The 17,685-nt window shown below is 42.9% G+C and overlaps 2 long non-coding RNA genes across 4 annotated transcripts; both read left to right on the forward strand.

Annotated features, from left to right (window-relative positions):
- Nucleotides 1-642: 642 nt before the first annotated feature.
- Nucleotides 643-3,923, forward strand: LOC113287376. 2 transcript variants are annotated; one of them, XR_003330011.1, is made up of 5 exons: nucleotides 643-1,555; nucleotides 1,729-1,824; nucleotides 1,910-1,959; nucleotides 2,043-2,138; nucleotides 3,059-3,923. It is a non-coding gene; the product is annotated as an uncharacterized LOC113287376 (long non-coding RNA). The 2 variants fall into 2 exon arrangements; XR_003330010.1 differs by having other exon boundaries at nucleotides 2,043-3,923.
- A 2,084-nt stretch (nucleotides 3,924-6,007) lies between these two features.
- On the forward strand, nucleotides 6,008-9,285 carry LOC113287377. Of its 2 annotated transcripts, XR_003330013.1 has the most exons (5): nucleotides 6,008-6,920; nucleotides 7,094-7,189; nucleotides 7,275-7,324; nucleotides 7,408-7,503; nucleotides 8,424-9,285. It is a non-coding gene; the product is annotated as an uncharacterized LOC113287377 (long non-coding RNA). The 2 variants fall into 2 exon arrangements; XR_003330012.1 differs by having other exon boundaries at nucleotides 7,408-9,285.
- The last annotated feature ends 8,400 nt before the right edge of the window (nucleotides 9,286-17,685 follow it).

Raw genomic sequence — 17,685 nt, forward strand, 5'->3', positions numbered from 1 at the left:
ACATCAAAACATGTCACAAACTGGGGGATGCTCATCAGGGTATTGGTCTGGCGGTTACAACATGCGGCGTACACTACGCCCGTTACAGGAAAAGTGTCATAAGGGTGAGGCGGTTAGTAAATACAAGAAGTAATGGTGAAACGATTCCTTCATTATGGAACCATCAATTCTAGGCGTTACCCGTTACCATTTTCTTCTATTTGCTCAACCGTTTCCACTTCTTACGAGAACAGGGTACGTTTCGGTGCGGCTTGTATAAATATATCTCACCTATTTCCACCAAAAAGAGGTTTTGGTCAGGAGAATACAACACTCAGAAATCACTTGTTAGTTTTCCCATCTGTTAGCTTTCCACTTTCTGATACAAGTCGTCAAACAACTACTCTTCCCGTAAACTATTATGGCCTCAACACTCTCTTCGCTTCCATCCCTTGATCAAACCTTCTCCTTCACCTTATGACCGAAGAAAGTCTGGAACGTCCATTTCTTGGTTTAGGCCGGACTTGTACAGATTGATCTCTCGAATCAAAGTACTCCCTTGCAGTACATTGTTTAGGGTTTGGACTCTTTTCTCACCCACACACTCGAAATTACCGAAATTAGCAGAAACCGTTTTCACCCTCAAACAATTGGTAGGTGAAGTTGTAAATTTGTTGTGTAAAGTCTTTTAAAAAATGACCAGCTGATATAAGAGGAAGACAATAGCTTATTTTCCATGGACTGTCTATCAGTCCTTATAAAACATAAACTATGGACTCTCTATCAGTCCTTATAAAACATAAACTATGTTCTGTATAATGTGTATGGTCGCTAGGCTACAAAAAAAACGGACTAAAGTGAAGTGGTTAGACAGCTATAGCGCGGGATTTCCAAAGCACAAGTTTGGCTTCATAGACTTTGAAAATGTGGTTACTTTACAAAGCTAAACCGGTACCTGAACCTGCAATTGTACGCGAAGAACATAGAATTGTGGTTACTTCCATCGTTCCATGTTTAAAATCTTTCTAAACAATTTGTTAGTTTCGTTTACAGTAAATATTTGATATACATGAATGTCCAGAGAGTAGATTTACTTTCTCTGGAAAGATAAATTGTTATTTGAATAATTAAAATTTGTATAAAAATGGAAAGCTATGAGTTGCGTTTCTCATTTACTGTTGTTTTTTTACCTTTTTTTTCTCTGTTTTTTTTTACCTTTTTTTTCTCTTTCTGCAAGTAAACAACAACATCCTGAAAGAATGTTAAGGTACAACTTTACTTAATTGGTGTTGCTCATGTTTTTATGTTCCAAATATCCATGCTATTCCTTGATGGACTTTATATCGATCCTACACTGCTACTGTTCTGACATATTTTTTTTACTTCTTTCTCTACTTATGTGAAGGCGGTGTTGAAAATCCTGGAGGATCTGAATGTTTGGTCATTGATGTTGACTTCCAGAGGCTCCTCGAAAGCTCTCGGGCAGTTCCACTACAACAGCTTTACTGGAGTGTTATGTACATTGGACAGAACTGTGGCTACCTTTATTACATTTTGACTATTATAATCTAATCAGGTAAGCCATTGGCTGTTTTCATGGCAATAGATTTCTTTTGTCATATAGGTTTGGGGTTCGATCTGTTTTTGAGTTTATGTTTGTGGTTGAATATTGACTGTTTGTTGAATTAGTTATGTATTGTTCATGGGTTTTGCTTACGGATCTCTAAGAATGCTTCCTATGATTAATAGGTTTTACCTTGGTAACTCACAAAAGTGAGTGATGCACCTATATTGCCATCTTTTAAGCAGAATTTTCTGCTTGATGCCAATCAGGAAGGAGATAAGGTAAAGACTAAGTAATGCGAAAGTGATACTTTAGTTTCTCATGAGAAACATATTTCATATAAGTAATGATAAATTGCTTTTCTAGATTCTTCGTTGCTTGGAACATCGCAACCGGATTAGCTGCTTGAACAAATGGTTGGTGCATCTTCTCTCTTCATATGTTTGTAATTTCGGCTAGCTTTCGACTATTCTGTAGCTTCTAATTGTTTGTATTGTAGGAAGAAACATGCCTGAAAATGGGAGAACAATTGTTGTTAGTATGAGGCTGTTGTCTCTGAAAATGTGTAGAAGCTGATACTCATCTTCTTTACATTGTAAGCTGTCTCTTCTATGCACCATGCCTCTCAAAATCAATTTTTAAGTGACTATTTCAACTTCTCTATTTCCAAAATGGGAGAAGTTTAGCAGGCGGCGGCGATCACAAGATAAAATCATTAATAACCTCTTTCGTTAATTCATATACCGTAGGTTGTAAATCCAACAAGTTAAAGCAAACAACATTATCAAATCTGACCCTGTTCTGTGGTGAACTATGATAGGTTTTGGATCTTATGTTTTAATTATTTGTCGAGCGACCCAACACTTTCTTCTGTTTTCAAAGTTGAAATGTTGATTGGCTTATGCATGCACTTTACCTAGAAATTAAGAACAAAACAAAAGCTTAGAGATATTTTTTTTATATAGGTTTCATGTAATGCAGGGTGCATAATTATGAAAACCATTACATATAGCTCAACTAGCTTTTGCTATAAACTCTTGGTTGCGAATCTGTGTTATATAAAACCTAATATTCTCTTTCCATTTTTTTTTTGCATCAGATTCTCTTTCTACCTTTGCGATCCCTTTTCCTCTCTTCACACAGACCCTAGACCTTTGCTTTCCTCTTTGGTTTGTGTTTGATTGTTTGATTTTGTAGGTCAAGAGAGACGAATTCGAAAAACGGGTGTTTCATCAGATTTGATTGTAGTCTCTTCTCTCTTTGATTTATGTCATCTGCATCTAATTGTGTTTTTACTTTTTAATGATTTCGTCAGCTCTCATCTCTACCCGTTTTGATTCTTCTTATTTGATTCTCTATTCTTTTACTCCGAATTCAGGATGTTTTTATTTGAAATGCTTTTTCACCTATTGTTTCTCACTGTTTTGAACTGAACAGATAAAATCACAGAATCGTCTCCAACGATTGTTTTCTTTGTTAATGATTTCTTTTTTTTTTTTAATTTTGGTTTTGTAGGTAAAGAAAGACTGATTTGAAGAATGGGTGATTTTGGATGGTATCCTTCTTTACAATCTTTTCGTAGATGCTATTTTCTTTCTATATTTAGTTTGGGTAGTGTTTTATCTGTTTGGGGTTAACAGGTTTGGTCATTTTTTTACTCATGTTTGTATTAGTTGTGTGTTTAAATGTTCAGAGTTCAGGTGTGTGATTCAAACCGTATCAGTAGAGGACACGTTTTTTTTCCATGTCATACCGTAGACGATAGTATGGATCCTTTCAAATTAATTCGGTTGGAAGTAGTTTTTCTGTTTTTTTCATTCATGTTTGTATAGATGTGTCTGTTCTAACGAACGTTGGATATTTTAAGAGGCAAGTACAAATATTTGGGGATGCTTTATTGTCTGACCTAAATCTTTTCCCTTTTAAATGGATCTTCTGAACAATCATGTTGATCTGCTTATCTTATAGTATGCTTTCCCTATATTTTTGTCAGTTGTCTTTGTGACTCTTAGCACTGATCCCCATATATGTAAACTTTTACGCCAATTGGTAAATCCTTGCAGGACTAGCAGACCAATTTTCCATTAACATACTCATCTCTGAGAAATATTGTTCATTGGCTGTACTTTAATAGATTGGCCCTCAGCTCTGTACCATTTTAAAGTTTTGTAACAAATTATATTTGGACACAGGTCCAATGAAGTCCCCTTGGCTATTGAGGTTCTGTCTATAGTGTTAAAAAAGAATGATTTCTAGGAATACGGCAAAGGGAAAGATTTCCATCATAGGTTACCGCTCTTCTTAAAAAAAAGAATTCATAAACTTAACCGACAAATATGTGTTATCCAGATATATCTTGATGATTAAATTTGTTTTGGTATGGCAGCACGAAGACGTAATGCCCTGAGATGCAGATCTCAGCCGTCCAAGTTCGCCACATAACGCATGGAAACTTCCGGCTCAAGGACAAACATCACGGTTTTGCCAAAATCCTAATTTTGGCCGCGCCTAAAACATGCCAAAACCATGCGTCCCTACCACCATGTCGCTGGCTGCCAAACGAAGGGTTGCAACAATCAACGACTACTCTTCCATCTGAGATGCAGATCTCGGCCGTCCAAGTTCGCCACATAACGCATGGAAACTTCCGGCCCAAGGCAAAACATCACGGCTATGACAAAACCCTAATTTTGGCCGCGCCTAAAACATGCCAAAACCATGCGTCCCTACCACCATGACGCTGGCTGGCAAACGAAGGGTTGAAACAATCAACGACTACCCTTCCATCTGAGATGCAGATCTCAGCCGTACAAGTTCGCCACCTAACGCATGGAAACTTCAGGCCCAAGGCCAAACATCACGGTTTATGCCAAAACCCTAATTTTGGCCGCGCCTAAAACGTGCCAAAGCCATGCGGCCCTACCACCATGCCGCTGGCTGCCAAACGAAAGGTTGCAACAATCAACGGCTACCCTTCCATCTGAGATGCAGCCGTACAAGTTCGCCACCTAATGCATGGCAACTTCCGGCCCAAGGCCAAACATCACGGTTTATGCCAAAATCCTAATTTTGGTCGCGCCTAAAATATGCCAAAGCCATGCGGCCCTACCACCATGCCGCTGGCTGCCAAACGAAGGGTTGCAACAATCAACGGCTACCCTTCCATTTGAGATGCAAATCCCAGCCGTACAAGCTTGCCATCAAACGCATGGCCACTTTTGGCACAATGCCAAGCATTAATTTTGGCCGCACCTAAACTATGCCAAAACACTAGTTTTGGCCGCATCTAAACTATGCCAAAACCCTAGTTTTGGCCGCGCCTAAACAACGCCAAAATCCTAGATCAGTCGTGCCTAAACCATGCCACTGGTTGCAAACGAAGGGTTGCAACAATCAACGGCTACCCTTCCTCCTGAGATATGAATCTCAGACATACAAACTTGCCACCAAACGATTCATGGAAATCTCTTGGCCACGATGCCAAAACCCTAATTTGGACGTGCCAAGAGCATGCAAGCGCTGCAACCATGCCGCTGGTTGCCAAACGAAGGGTTGCAAAAATCTACGACTACCCTTCCTCCTGAGATGCAGATCTCATCCGTACAAACCTACCACCAAACGGCTCGTGGCAATGTCTTGGCTGCGATGATAACTCTTGGTCACGACACCAACTTGGCTGTGATGCTAACTCTCTGGTCACGGCGCCAACCTGGCTACGATGCCTATTCTTTGGTCACGACACCAACTTGGCTACAAACACCAAATCCTTTGTCCACGCCACACGTAGCAACATGCTACACGTTTTCCACGAAAACACTCGAGACATCAAAACATGTCACAAACTGGGGGATGCTCATCAGGGTATTGGTCTGGCGGTTACAACATGCGGCGTACACTACGCCCGTTACAGGAAAAGTGTCATAAGGGTGAGGCGGTTAGTAAATACAAGAAGTAATGGTGAAACGATTCCTTCATTATGGAACCATCAATTCTAGGCGTTACCCGTTACCATTTTCTTCTATTTGCTCAACCGTTTCCACTTCTTACGAGAACAAGGTACGTTTTGGTGCGGCTTGTATAAATATATCTCACCTATTTCCACCAAAAAGAGGTTTTGGTCAGGAGAATACAACACTCAGAAATCACTTGTTAGTTTTCCCATCTGTTAGCTTTCCACTTTCTGATACAAGTCGTCAAACAACTACTCTTCCCGTAAACTATTATGGCCTCAACACTCTCTTCGCTTCCATCCCTTGATCAAACCTTCTCCTTCACCTTATGACCGAAGAAAGTCTGGAACGTCCATTTCTTGGTTTAGGCCGGACTTGTACAGATTGATCTCTCGAATCAAAGTACTCCCTTGCAGTACATTGTTTAGGGTTTGGACTCTTTTCTCACCCACACACTCGAAATTACCGAAATTAGCAGAAACCGTTTTCACCCTCAAACAATTGGTAGGTGAAGTTGTAAATTTGTTGTGTAAAGTCTTTTAAAAAATGACCAGCTGATATAAGAGGAAGACAATAGCTTATTTTCCATGGACTGTCTATCAGTCCTTATAAAACATAAACTATGGACTCTCTATCAGTCCTTATAAAACATAAACTATGTTCTGTATAATGTGTATGGTCGCTAGGCTACAAAAAAAACGGACTAAAGTGAAGTGGTTAGACAGCTATAGCGCGGGATTTCCAAAGCACAAGTTTGGCTTCATAGACTTTGAAAATGTGGTTACTTTACAAAGCTAAACCGGTACCTGAACCTGCAATTGTACGCGAAGAACATAGAATTGTGGTTACTTCCATCGTTCCATGTTTAAAATCTTTCTAAACAATTTGTTAGTTTCGTTTACAGTAAATATTTGATATACATGAATGTCCAGAGAGTAGATTTACTTTCTCTGGAAAGATAAATTGTTATTTGAATAATTAAAATTTGTATAAAAATGGAAAGCTATGAGTTGCGTTTCTCATTTACTGTTGTTTTTTTACCTTTTTTTTCTCTGTTTTTTTTTACCTTTTTTTTCTCTTTCTGCAAGTAAACAACAACATCCTGAAAGAATGTTAAGGTACAACTTTACTTAATTGGTGTTGCTCATGTTTTTATGTTCCAAATATCCATGCTATTCCTTGATGGACTTTATATCGATCCTACACTGCTACTGTTCTGACATATTTTTTTTACTTCTTTCTCTACTTATGTGAAGGCGGTGTTGAAAATCCTGGAGGATCTGAATGTTTGGTCATTGATGTTGACTTCCAGAGGCTCCTCGAAAGCTCTCGGGCAGTTCCACTACAACAGCTTTACTGGAGTGTTATGTACATTGGACAGAACTGTGGCTACCTTTATTACATTTTGACTATTATAATCTAATCAGGTAAGCCATTGGCTGTTTTCATGGCAATAGATTTCTTTTGTCATATAGGTTTGGGGTTCGATCTGTTTTTGAGTTTATGTTTGTGGTTGAATATTGACTGTTTGTTGAATTAGTTATGTATTGTTCATGGGTTTTGCTTACGGATCTCTAAGAATGCTTCCTATGATTAATAGGTTTTACCTTGGTAACTCACAAAAGTGAGTGATGCACCTATATTGCCATCTTTTAAGCAGAATTTTCTGCTTGATGCCAATCAGGAAGGAGATAAGGTAAAGACTAAGTAATGCGAAAGTGATACTTTAGTTTCTCATGAGAAACATATTTCATATAAGTAATGATAAATTGCTTTTCTAGATTCTTCGTTGCTTGGAACATCGCAACCGGATTAGCTGCTTGAACAAATGGTTGGTGCATCTTCTCTCTTCATATGTTTGTAATTTCGGCTAGCTTTCGACTATTCTGTAGCTTCTAATTGTTTGTATTGTAGGAAGAAACATGCCTGAAAATGGGAGAACAATTGTTGTTAGTATGAGGCTGTTGTCTCTGAAAATGTGTAGAAGCTGATACTCATCTTCTTTACATTGTAAGCTGTCTCTTCTATGCACCATGCCTCTCAAAATCAATTTTTAAGTGACTATTTCAACTTCTCTATTTCCAAAATGGGAGAAGTTTAGCAGGCGGCGGCGATCACAAGATAAAATCATTAATAACCTCTTTCGTTAATTCATATACCGTAGGTTGTAAATCCAACAAGTTAAAGCAAACAACATTATCAAATCTGACCCTGTTCTGTGGTGAACTATGATAGGTTTTGGATCTTATGTTTTAATTATTTGTCGAGCGACCCAACACTTTCTTCTGTTTTCAAAGTTGAAATGTTGATTGGCTTATGCATGCACTTTACCTAGAAATTAAGAACAAAACAAAAGCTTAGAGATATTTTTTTTATATAGGTTTCATGTAATGCAGGGTGCATAATTATGAAAACCATTACATATAGCTCAACTAGCTTTTGCTATAAACTCTTGGTTGCGAATCTGTGTTATATAAAACCTAATATTCTCTTTCCATTTTTTTTTTGCATCAGATTCTCTTTCTACCTTTGCGATCCCTTTTCCTCTCTTCACACAGACCCTAGACCTTTGCTTTCCTCTTTGGTTTGTGTTTGATTGTTTGATTTTGTAGGTCAAGAGAGACGAATTCGAAAAACGGGTGTTTCATCAGATTTGATTGTAGTCTCTTCTCTCTTTGATTTATGTCATCTGCATCTAATTGTGTTTTTACTTTTTAATGATTTCGTCAGCTCTCATCTCTACCCGTTTTGATTCTTCTTATTTGATTCTCTATTCTTTTACTCCGAATTCAGGATGTTTTTATTTGAAATGCTTTTTCACCTATTGTTTCTCACTGTTTTGAACTGAACAGATAAAATCACAGAATCGTCTCCAACGATTGTTTTCTTTGTTAATGATTTCTTTTTTTTTTTTAATTTTGGTTTTGTAGGTAAAGAAAGACTGATTTGAAGAATGGGTGATTTTGGATGGTATCCTTCTTTACAATCTTTTCGTAGATGCTATTTTCTTTCTATATTTAGTTTGGGTAGTGTTTTATCTGTTTGGGGTTAACAGGTTTGGTCATTTTTTTACTCATGTTTGTATTAGTTGTGTGTTTAAATGTTCAGAGTTCAGGTGTGTGATTCAAACCGTATCAGTAGAGGACACGTTTTTTTTCCATGTCATACCGTAGACGATAGTATGGATCCTTTCAAATTAATTCGGTTGGAAGTAGTTTTTCTGTTTTTTTCATTCATGTTTGTATAGATGTGTCTGTTCTAACGAACGTTGGATATTTTAAGAGGCAAGTACAAATATTTGGGGATGCTTTATTGTCTGACCTAAATCTTTTCCCTTTTAAATGGATCTTCTGAACAATCATGTTGATCTGCTTATCTTATAGTATGCTTTCCCTATATTTTTGTCAGTTGTCTTTGTGACTCTTAGCACTGATCCCCATATATGTAAACTTTTACGCCAATTGGTAAATCCTTGCAGGACTAGCAGACCAATTTTCCATTAACATACTCATCTCTGAGAAATATTGTTCATTGGCTGTACTTTAATAGATTGGCCCTCAGCTCTGTACCATTTTAAAGTTTTGTAACAAATTATATTTGGACACAGGTCCAATGAAGTCCCCTTGGCTATTGAGGTTCTGTCTATAGTGTTAAAAAAGAATGATTTCTAGGAATACGGCAAAGGGAAAGATTTCCATCATAGGTTACCGCTCTTCTTAAAAAAAAGAATTCATAAACTTAACCGACAAATATGTGTTATCCAGATATATCTTGATGATTAAATTTGTTTTGGTATGGCAGCACGAAGACGTAATGCCCTGAGATGCAGATCTCAGCCGTCCAAGTTCGCCACATAACGCATGGAAACTTCCGGCTCAAGGACAAACATCACGGTTTTGCCAAAATCCTAATTTTGGCCGCGCCTAAAACATGCCAAAACCATGCGTCCCTACCACCATGTCGCTGGCTGCCAAACGAAGGGTTGCAACAATCAACGACTACTCTTCCATCTGAGATGCAGATCTCGGCCGTCCAAGTTCGCCACATAACGCATGGAAACTTCCGGCCCAAGGCAAAACATCACGGCTATGACAAAACCCTAATTTTGGCCGCGCCTAAAACATGCCAAAACCATGCGTCCCTACCACCATGACGCTGGCTGGCAAACGAAGGGTTGAAACAATCAACGACTACCCTTCCATCTGAGATGCAGATCTCAGCCGTACAAGTTCGCCACCTAACGCATGGAAACTTCAGGCCCAAGGCCAAACATCACGGTTTATGCCAAAACCCTAATTTTGGCCGCGCCTAAAACGTGCCAAAGCCATGCGGCCCTACCACCATGCCGCTGGCTGCCAAACGAAAGGTTGCAACAATCAACGGCTACCCTTCCATCTGAGATGCAGCCGTACAAGTTCGCCACCTAATGCATGGCAACTTCCGGCCCAAGGCCAAACATCACGGTTTATGCCAAAATCCTAATTTTGGTCGCGCCTAAAATATGCCAAAGCCATGCGGCCCTACCACCATGCCGCTGGCTGCCAAACGAAGGGTTGCAACAATCAACGGCTACCCTTCCATTTGAGATGCAAATCCCAGCCGTACAAGCTTGCCATCAAACGCATGGCCACTTTTGGCACAATGCCAAGCATTAATTTTGGCCGCACCTAAACTATGCCAAAACACTAGTTTTGGCCGCATCTAAACTATGCCAAAACCCTAGTTTTGGCCGCGCCTAAACAACGCCAAAATCCTAGATCAGTCGTGCCTAAACCATGCCACTGGTTGCAAACGAAGGGTTGCAACAATCAACGGCTACCCTTCCTCCTGAGATATGAATCTCAGACATACAAACTTGCCACCAAACGATTCATGGAAATCTCTTGGCCACGATGCCAAAACCCTAATTTGGACGTGCCAAGAGCATGCAAGCGCTGCAACCATGCCGCTGGTTGCCAAACGAAGGGTTGCAAAAATCTACGACTACCCTTCCTCCTGAGATGCAGATCTCATCCGTACAAACCTACCACCAAACGGCTCGTGGCAATGTCTTGGCTGCGATGATAACTCTTGGTCACGACACCAACTTGGCTGTGATGCTAACTCTCTGGTCACGGCGCCAACCTGGCTACGATGCCTATTCTTTGGTCACGACACCAACTTGGCTACAAACACCAAATCCTTTGTCCACGCCACACGTAGCAACATGCTACACGTTTTCCACGAAAACACTCGAGACATCAAAACATGTCACAAACTGGGGGATGCTCATCAGGGTATTGGTCTGGCGGTTACAACATGCGGCGTACACTACGCCCGTTACAGGAAAAGTGTCATAAGGGTGAGGCGGTTAGTAAATACAAGAAGTAATGGTGAAACGATTCCTTCATTATGGAACCATCAATTCTAGGCGTTACCCGTTACCATTTTCTTCTATTTGCTCAACCGTTTCCACTTCTTACGAGAACAAGGTACGTTTTGGTGCGGCTTGTATAAATATATCTCACCTATTTCCACCAAAAAGAGGTTTTGGTCAGGAGAATACAACACTCAGAAATCACTTGTTAGTTTTCCCATCTGTTAGCTTTCCACTTTCTGATACAAGTCGTCAAACAACTACTCTTCCCGTAAACTATTATGGCCTCAACACTCTCTTCGCTTCCATCCCTTGATCAAACCTTCTCCTTCACCTTATGACCGAAGAAAGTCTGGAACGTCCATTTCTTGGTTTAGGCCGGACTTGTACAGATTGATCTCTCGAATCAAAGTACTCCCTTGCAGTACATTGTTTAGGGTTTGGACTCTTTTCTCACCCACACACTCGAAATTACCGAAATTAGCAGAAACCGTTTTCACCCTCAAACAATTGGCGACCACAGTGGGAGATTAATCTCTCGGTTACAATACGAATTTCCAACTATCGATCTCATACTTCGACCCAGACATCAAGGCGGTAGAAGAAAACGATCCACTCAGGGATCGACGACTCAGTTACCATATGGCCCGATTACCAGTCATGACACGACAAGGGATGACTGGGGACTTCCCAGAGGTTAAAAGAAAACTATCCGCCCAGGGATCTACGACTCGGTTTATCAGTTGACTCAGGGACGACTGGGGACTTTCAACAATCGCGGCGGCGCTTCCCACAAAATTCGGACTTACACCCGGAAGATTCATTTTTCGTTAGGAGATCCGAAAAAACGAGTAAGTCTTACCTAGACAAAATACATGGTTTACTACTTCAAGTTTTCACGGGAATGATAAAACCGATAGCCATGTTATGTTTCATCACATGCTCTCTACTGACACACAACGCTCGAGGTTCCATGGTTCTCCTGGGACGTTCACGTCACTTGTAATAGTAACCAAGACAACATTATTCTAAAACAATTCATTCCAAAAAGAATAATCCAAAACCCTCATAGATAACAGTTATTTATCAATTCAAACCAAACCATAAACTGGGCGTTTTATCTGCCTTTCAAAAAAAAAAAAAAACCTAAATAAAAAAGTTCAGAAGACGGGAGTGTGTTCAAGGAAAACTATCCAGCAACGGCTTGCTCTTCTTGGAGAAAGCCTCCCTCGCGCTTTCGAGAGCCGCCCTTTTCAGGTTCAGCTTCCTGGACAACCTTTCAATCTCAGCCTCCTGCTGTGCGATCTCGTCCGCGGAAGGACTCTCAGCCTCCTCGGCCTGCAACTTTTCGATCTCGTAGAAACCTTCAACAAACCAATGAGCATTGAACTCGTGATTTACATACACATTGCGATGAAACCTCCAGCTTGAGATCACGTCCTCGAAAATGGTATGGCCAGTCACTTTGCACATGTCGTCAATTGAATATAAAGCTTCCTCCACACGCTTGTCCAACGTAAACCGGCTAGTGACCTTCTTGGTTGTGGCGATATGTCCATACTTTTCCCATATTTTGGTGTATAGTACTTCATATTTAGCTGGTACACTGAAACCCCAATCAACACGTGATCTGGGTAAGGAACCAGGTATGGAGGAGTGAAGATAGCGCCCGCAACTGAATCAACAACCGACAACGGATTCCCAACTAAAATTGCGTCAGCGATCACTGTAATGTTCTCTGTTGTTTGAGTCGTGACAACACCTCCATCCCGACCAACCTCCGTTTCGAGATCACCAGGTGCGGCTGTCACGGTTAGGGACAAAGATGTGTCGCCACAAGTCTCCATCTCGGAGCTATCTTCAGGAACGGCTTATCCCTATGATATCACGAATTAGGCATTTCCCAAAAAAGAAAAAAAAAAGGGAAAACGTCCAGGAGACTCACGGATTCACTTTCAGACCCACTAGAAGAAGACTCGGCGCTGCTGTCGTAAGAACTATTCTCATCATTATGAGATTTCGTGCTTTCCTTCTTTTCTGGATCTTCTTCACCATGGGAAGGTTCAACACTTCCACCCACCGCCTCAAGAGACGCCGCTTTCTGACGACGTGCAAGTTCGTCAAAGGCATTCACGCTGTTGAGACCCTGAACAAAACACAGAGACAGATGTTCAGAAACGAAATGAGGATTTACAAAATCCAGCTAAGCCAGCGAGAAGATGACGCATACCCGTATATTGGAAGAGCTGAAAGTCACGAGAGCCGCCGGATTTGTCGGACCTGACCGAAATCCACCTGCACGATTCTTTGACCTTTTTTCCTTCACTTGGGGACTGTACGCATCCCGACTAGGGGACTTTCGCTTAGTTGAAGAAGGATCTTTCAGCAGCGGGTGCTTTGCCAAAACCTCGGGAGAGGGTTTACCGCGGGTATTCTCCACCGTATTATTCACGAAACCATGGATAGCAAGGAACTCATCCTGTCAGAACGCATTATACTTGGAAGTCGTCGACGGGTTTCTTTCCAAGGGCAAGAAGGGGAGACTTTTACCCGGCGCGAGAACACTGGCGTCGAGAACGGCTGGCAACGGATTCTCTGAAGCAACCGTCTGACGAGCAAGAGGGACTCCTTGGTCAAAGCCCATATGTCGAGCTGCCCGATCAATATTGTAGGAGACTACCTGGAACGATCCTCGAAAGAAAGACATTATACAACCAGGCACGCAACTTCGCATGAATACAACCTCTCCAACACTCATATTATTTTCGTCAGAGAGCAAAGACATGTTCGGAGCAGAAGCAAAAGTGTTAACCTGAACTATGGATGCACACACCGGGACCCACGGACGAAAGTTGACCGCGTACGAATTGTCGAGAAAATTAACAAGGTTTGAACCGGCTATTGGGCGCATATTCGACCAGCGGAGTATCCTCGAACCGCCACAAGCCTCGGGAAGTGAAGCCAACGGTTTAGGAGCGTATCTCCCGAAATGCTCCCATAACCATGCCTGGAGGAAAGCGGCATGGACGTACGAGTCCACTTTCATGTAGCCATTTGAAGCGCGCATGTATGCAACCAAATGATCCAAGTGTGTGTACAGGGAACCGAGAAATAAGCCGCCAATGGGGAGAACGACACCTTTCGCTAATTTTATGGAAAGCTTGATAAGTTCCGGCCTTATCTCCTTCCTACCAGAGCCATCATCGAAGATATCTCTGGATAACCAAAGAGCCAAGAATGCCGCGACATGAAGCGTACTATTCTTTTGATCCGGCTCCAACTTATCGGGAAACCATTAAGACACCCACCAGCTATAGAAACACCTCGTCTCGTTTTCCTTCCGAACGAACCCTTTCGACTTCCCAACCAGAACGGCGCGCGTCTCTTCTTCATCTTCTGATAACTTGATATCGAGGTTTTCTGTTATGGGAAGATTCAGCAGAACGACCATACTTTCTAAGGAGATAGTCATTTCGCCCCACCTACATACGGCCGTGTGAGTATCTGGACACCACCTGGATATGAAAGCAACCAAACCCGGGATATCTTTCCTGACTTGAAGCGTTGCAGAGGCCGCGACGGCATCAATAATTTGCGCCCCGGTCAAGCTAGCTCTTACGCAGTTTTGGCTTATCATGAATCGCATCCATTTGTCGAAAGAACGCAATGGACTCACATTGATTTTAAAGTCAATAGGAGAAGCAGAATACTCTCCTCTGTGGAGACAAAACCGTATTACACCCTCTGGTCGAACCGACCGGGACCTTCTTTCATCTTTTGAACCAGTCAGAAGAATCGGCACATACTTGGGATGATTTCTCCTAGCTGTGGCAGAATACATCGTGAAAAATTCATCATCCATGTTTGGTTTGGAGTTTCCAACGTCTTTTGGTACAACAACACTTTTCTCAGGTGACATCCTAACGAAAATTTCTTACGTTTTCGTTATCGAAGTAACTACACTGAGAACAAAACAAAGAGAAGTTACTACAAGGTGCATGAAAGCTATTTTGTCAGCAATGGAGAATCCATTTTAGGCGCGAGCCAACTTGTTTTAAGTTGCAAAGTCATCACACGCATAACCGAAGAAATGGAGACTACCAAACCCTACGAAGCCACAGAAAGCACACCCCTTGCAAAGCCGCACCTTGCAGCAGAAAGTACACACCCGACCAAGAAAGCATGCTCCACCGCGAAAACTATACACACGGCCACACCAAGGAAAGAGGAAACCCTAAACAACTAGGTTTTCATGGGAGAGGAATTGGTGGCAGTCACCTGCCCGTGCATACCTCCTATTGCATAATAATTGAGGTGCTTAACGCTATTGAGGTGTTCACGCTGAAATATTTCTACAAGTTCATAGAAGATATACATATGGCTAGGGTTTGCGCCAATAATTAAAAAAAAAAGATTGAAAGAGAAACCTTGGAGTACATATCTGGAATGCTTACTCACTTTATTGCCACCACTCTGCCGCTAGCACAAGGACGTGAGAATAAAGGTACAATATAAAAGGAGAGCGACCCCTTTTATAGGCATGACACTTTTAGAATTTGAACAAGGAATGGATTTCATATTGGAGTCGCGAATGGAAAAAAGGCAATTAGGCCCGCAAGAACAAGTATCACGGTACCCAAACAATCTGTGCCATGCCTTGCCACACCGTGCCAAAATCCGCGCCATGTCGTGCCAAGTCCAAGCCAGTGCCAGGCCAGGCCAATAGTCTGCACCCTGCCGCACCAAGTCCCTGCCACGCGAAGTCCAAGCCAACGTCCGAGCCAAGACAACGCCTGCGACTCCTTTCCAAGTCGTACGATACCTGCGGCTCCCATTCCAAGCCGACCAATGCTGACGGCTCCATTCCAAGCCGATCCAATGCTAGCGGCTTCCGTTCACGCCAAATCTACACTAACGGCTCCGTTCCGCGTTCTGAAGCCTAGCCCAGAGGACACACAACCATTCCAGACCGAGGCAAACAGCTTGCGTCTCAACCAGCGATCGCCTCTATCACTCCGCATCCTAACCTGCAGTGCCACGAGCAGAATTTACGCAAAGCTGCCAAATGCAAGTATCACGGATTCTACTTACCTCCCGAAAAAGGTTAGACGGATCTTCCTGACCATCTTTCATGACTTGTTTTTCGATTTTGTCCTTGTCTGTCACCATCTTATGCTTACCTCGCAACAATGCCCCTGTTCCGAGCTAAGAAGGGGACTTAATGTTGATGGTGGTTTTTAGCTTAGGATTAAAATCATAAAACCATAGTCAAACAGTGACGCCACTCTGGAAAGAAACATAACCTGAGTAATAATGGCTCCGCTAAATGCATTTATTGAGCCTTTCAATACGTCTGTGAGAAATTTACGGGGTACCTTTTTTAATGCTAATTAGGATTTCGACATGTTAAACCCTAATTCCAACGTCACTGTGCCAAAAACATACCAAACCCTAATTCTCACACCACATGTGCCAATGGCATGCCGTTCCAGCCACATCTCCGTGCCAAGGCATGCCAACCATGCCGGCCGGACCACAGTGCCAATGGCATACCATGTCAGCCACATCTCCGCGCCAAGGCACGCCAACCATGCCAGCCGCACCACAATGCCAATGGCATACCATGACAGCCGTACCACCGTGCCAATGGCCTGCCATGCCAGCCACATCTCCGCGCCAAGGCATGCCAACCATGCCAGCTGCACCACATGTTCCAAAGGCATGCTGTGCCAGCCACACCTCCGCGCCAAGGCATGCCAACCATGCCAGCCGCGCCACAGTGCCAATGGCATACCATGCCAGCCACATCTCCGCGCCAAAGGCATGCTGACCATGCCAGCCGCACCACCGTGCCAATGGCCTGCCATGCCAGCCACATCTCCGCGCCAAGGCATGCCAACCATGCTTGTCGAACCACAGTGCCAATGGCATACCATGTCAGCCACATCTCCGTGCCAAGGCATGCCAACCATGCAAGCCACATCTCCACGCCAAGGTATGCCAACCATGCCAGCCGCACTACAGTTCCAATGGCATACCATGCCAGCCACATCTCCGCGCCAAGGCATGCCAACTAGGTCAGCCGCACCACAGTGCCAATGGCATACCATGCCATCCACATCTCCGCGCCAAAGCCATGCCGGCCCTACCACATGCCGTTGGCTGCCAAACGAAGTGTTGCAACAATCAACGGCTACCGTTCCATCTGAGATGCAGATCTCAGCCGTCCAAGTTCGCCACATAACGCATGACAACTTCCAGCCCAAGGCCAGACATCACGGTTTTGCCAAAACCCTAATTTTGGCCGCGCCTAAAACATGCCAAAACCATGAGGCCCTACCACCATGCCTCTGGCTGCCAAACGAAGGGTTGCAACAATCAATGACTACCCTTCCATCTGAGATGCAGATCTCAGCCGTCCAAGTTCGCCACTTAACGCATGGCAAGTTCCGGCCCAAGGCCAAACATCACGGCTATGCCAAAACCCTAATTTTGGCCGCGCCTAAAACATGCCAAAACCATGCGGCCCTACCACCATGCCGCTGGCTGCCAAATGAAGGGTTGAAACAATCAACGGCTACCCTTCCATATGAGATGCAGATCTCAGCCGTCCAAGTTCGCCACATAACGCATGGAAACTTCCGGCCCAAGTCCAAACATCACGGCTATGCTAAAACCATAAGTTTGGTCGCGCCTAAAACATGCCAAAGCCATGTGGCCCTACCACCATGCCGCTGGCTGCCAAACGAAGGGTTGCAACAATCAACGGCTACCCTTCCATCTGAGATGCAGATCTCAGCTGTACAAGTTCGCCACCTAACGCATGGAAACTTCCG

Source organism: Papaver somniferum, chromosome 6 (genome assembly GCF_003573695.1).
Source record: "Papaver somniferum cultivar HN1 chromosome 6, ASM357369v1, whole genome shotgun sequence".
Lineage (NCBI taxonomy): Eukaryota > Viridiplantae > Streptophyta > Magnoliopsida > Ranunculales > Papaveraceae > Papaver > Papaver somniferum.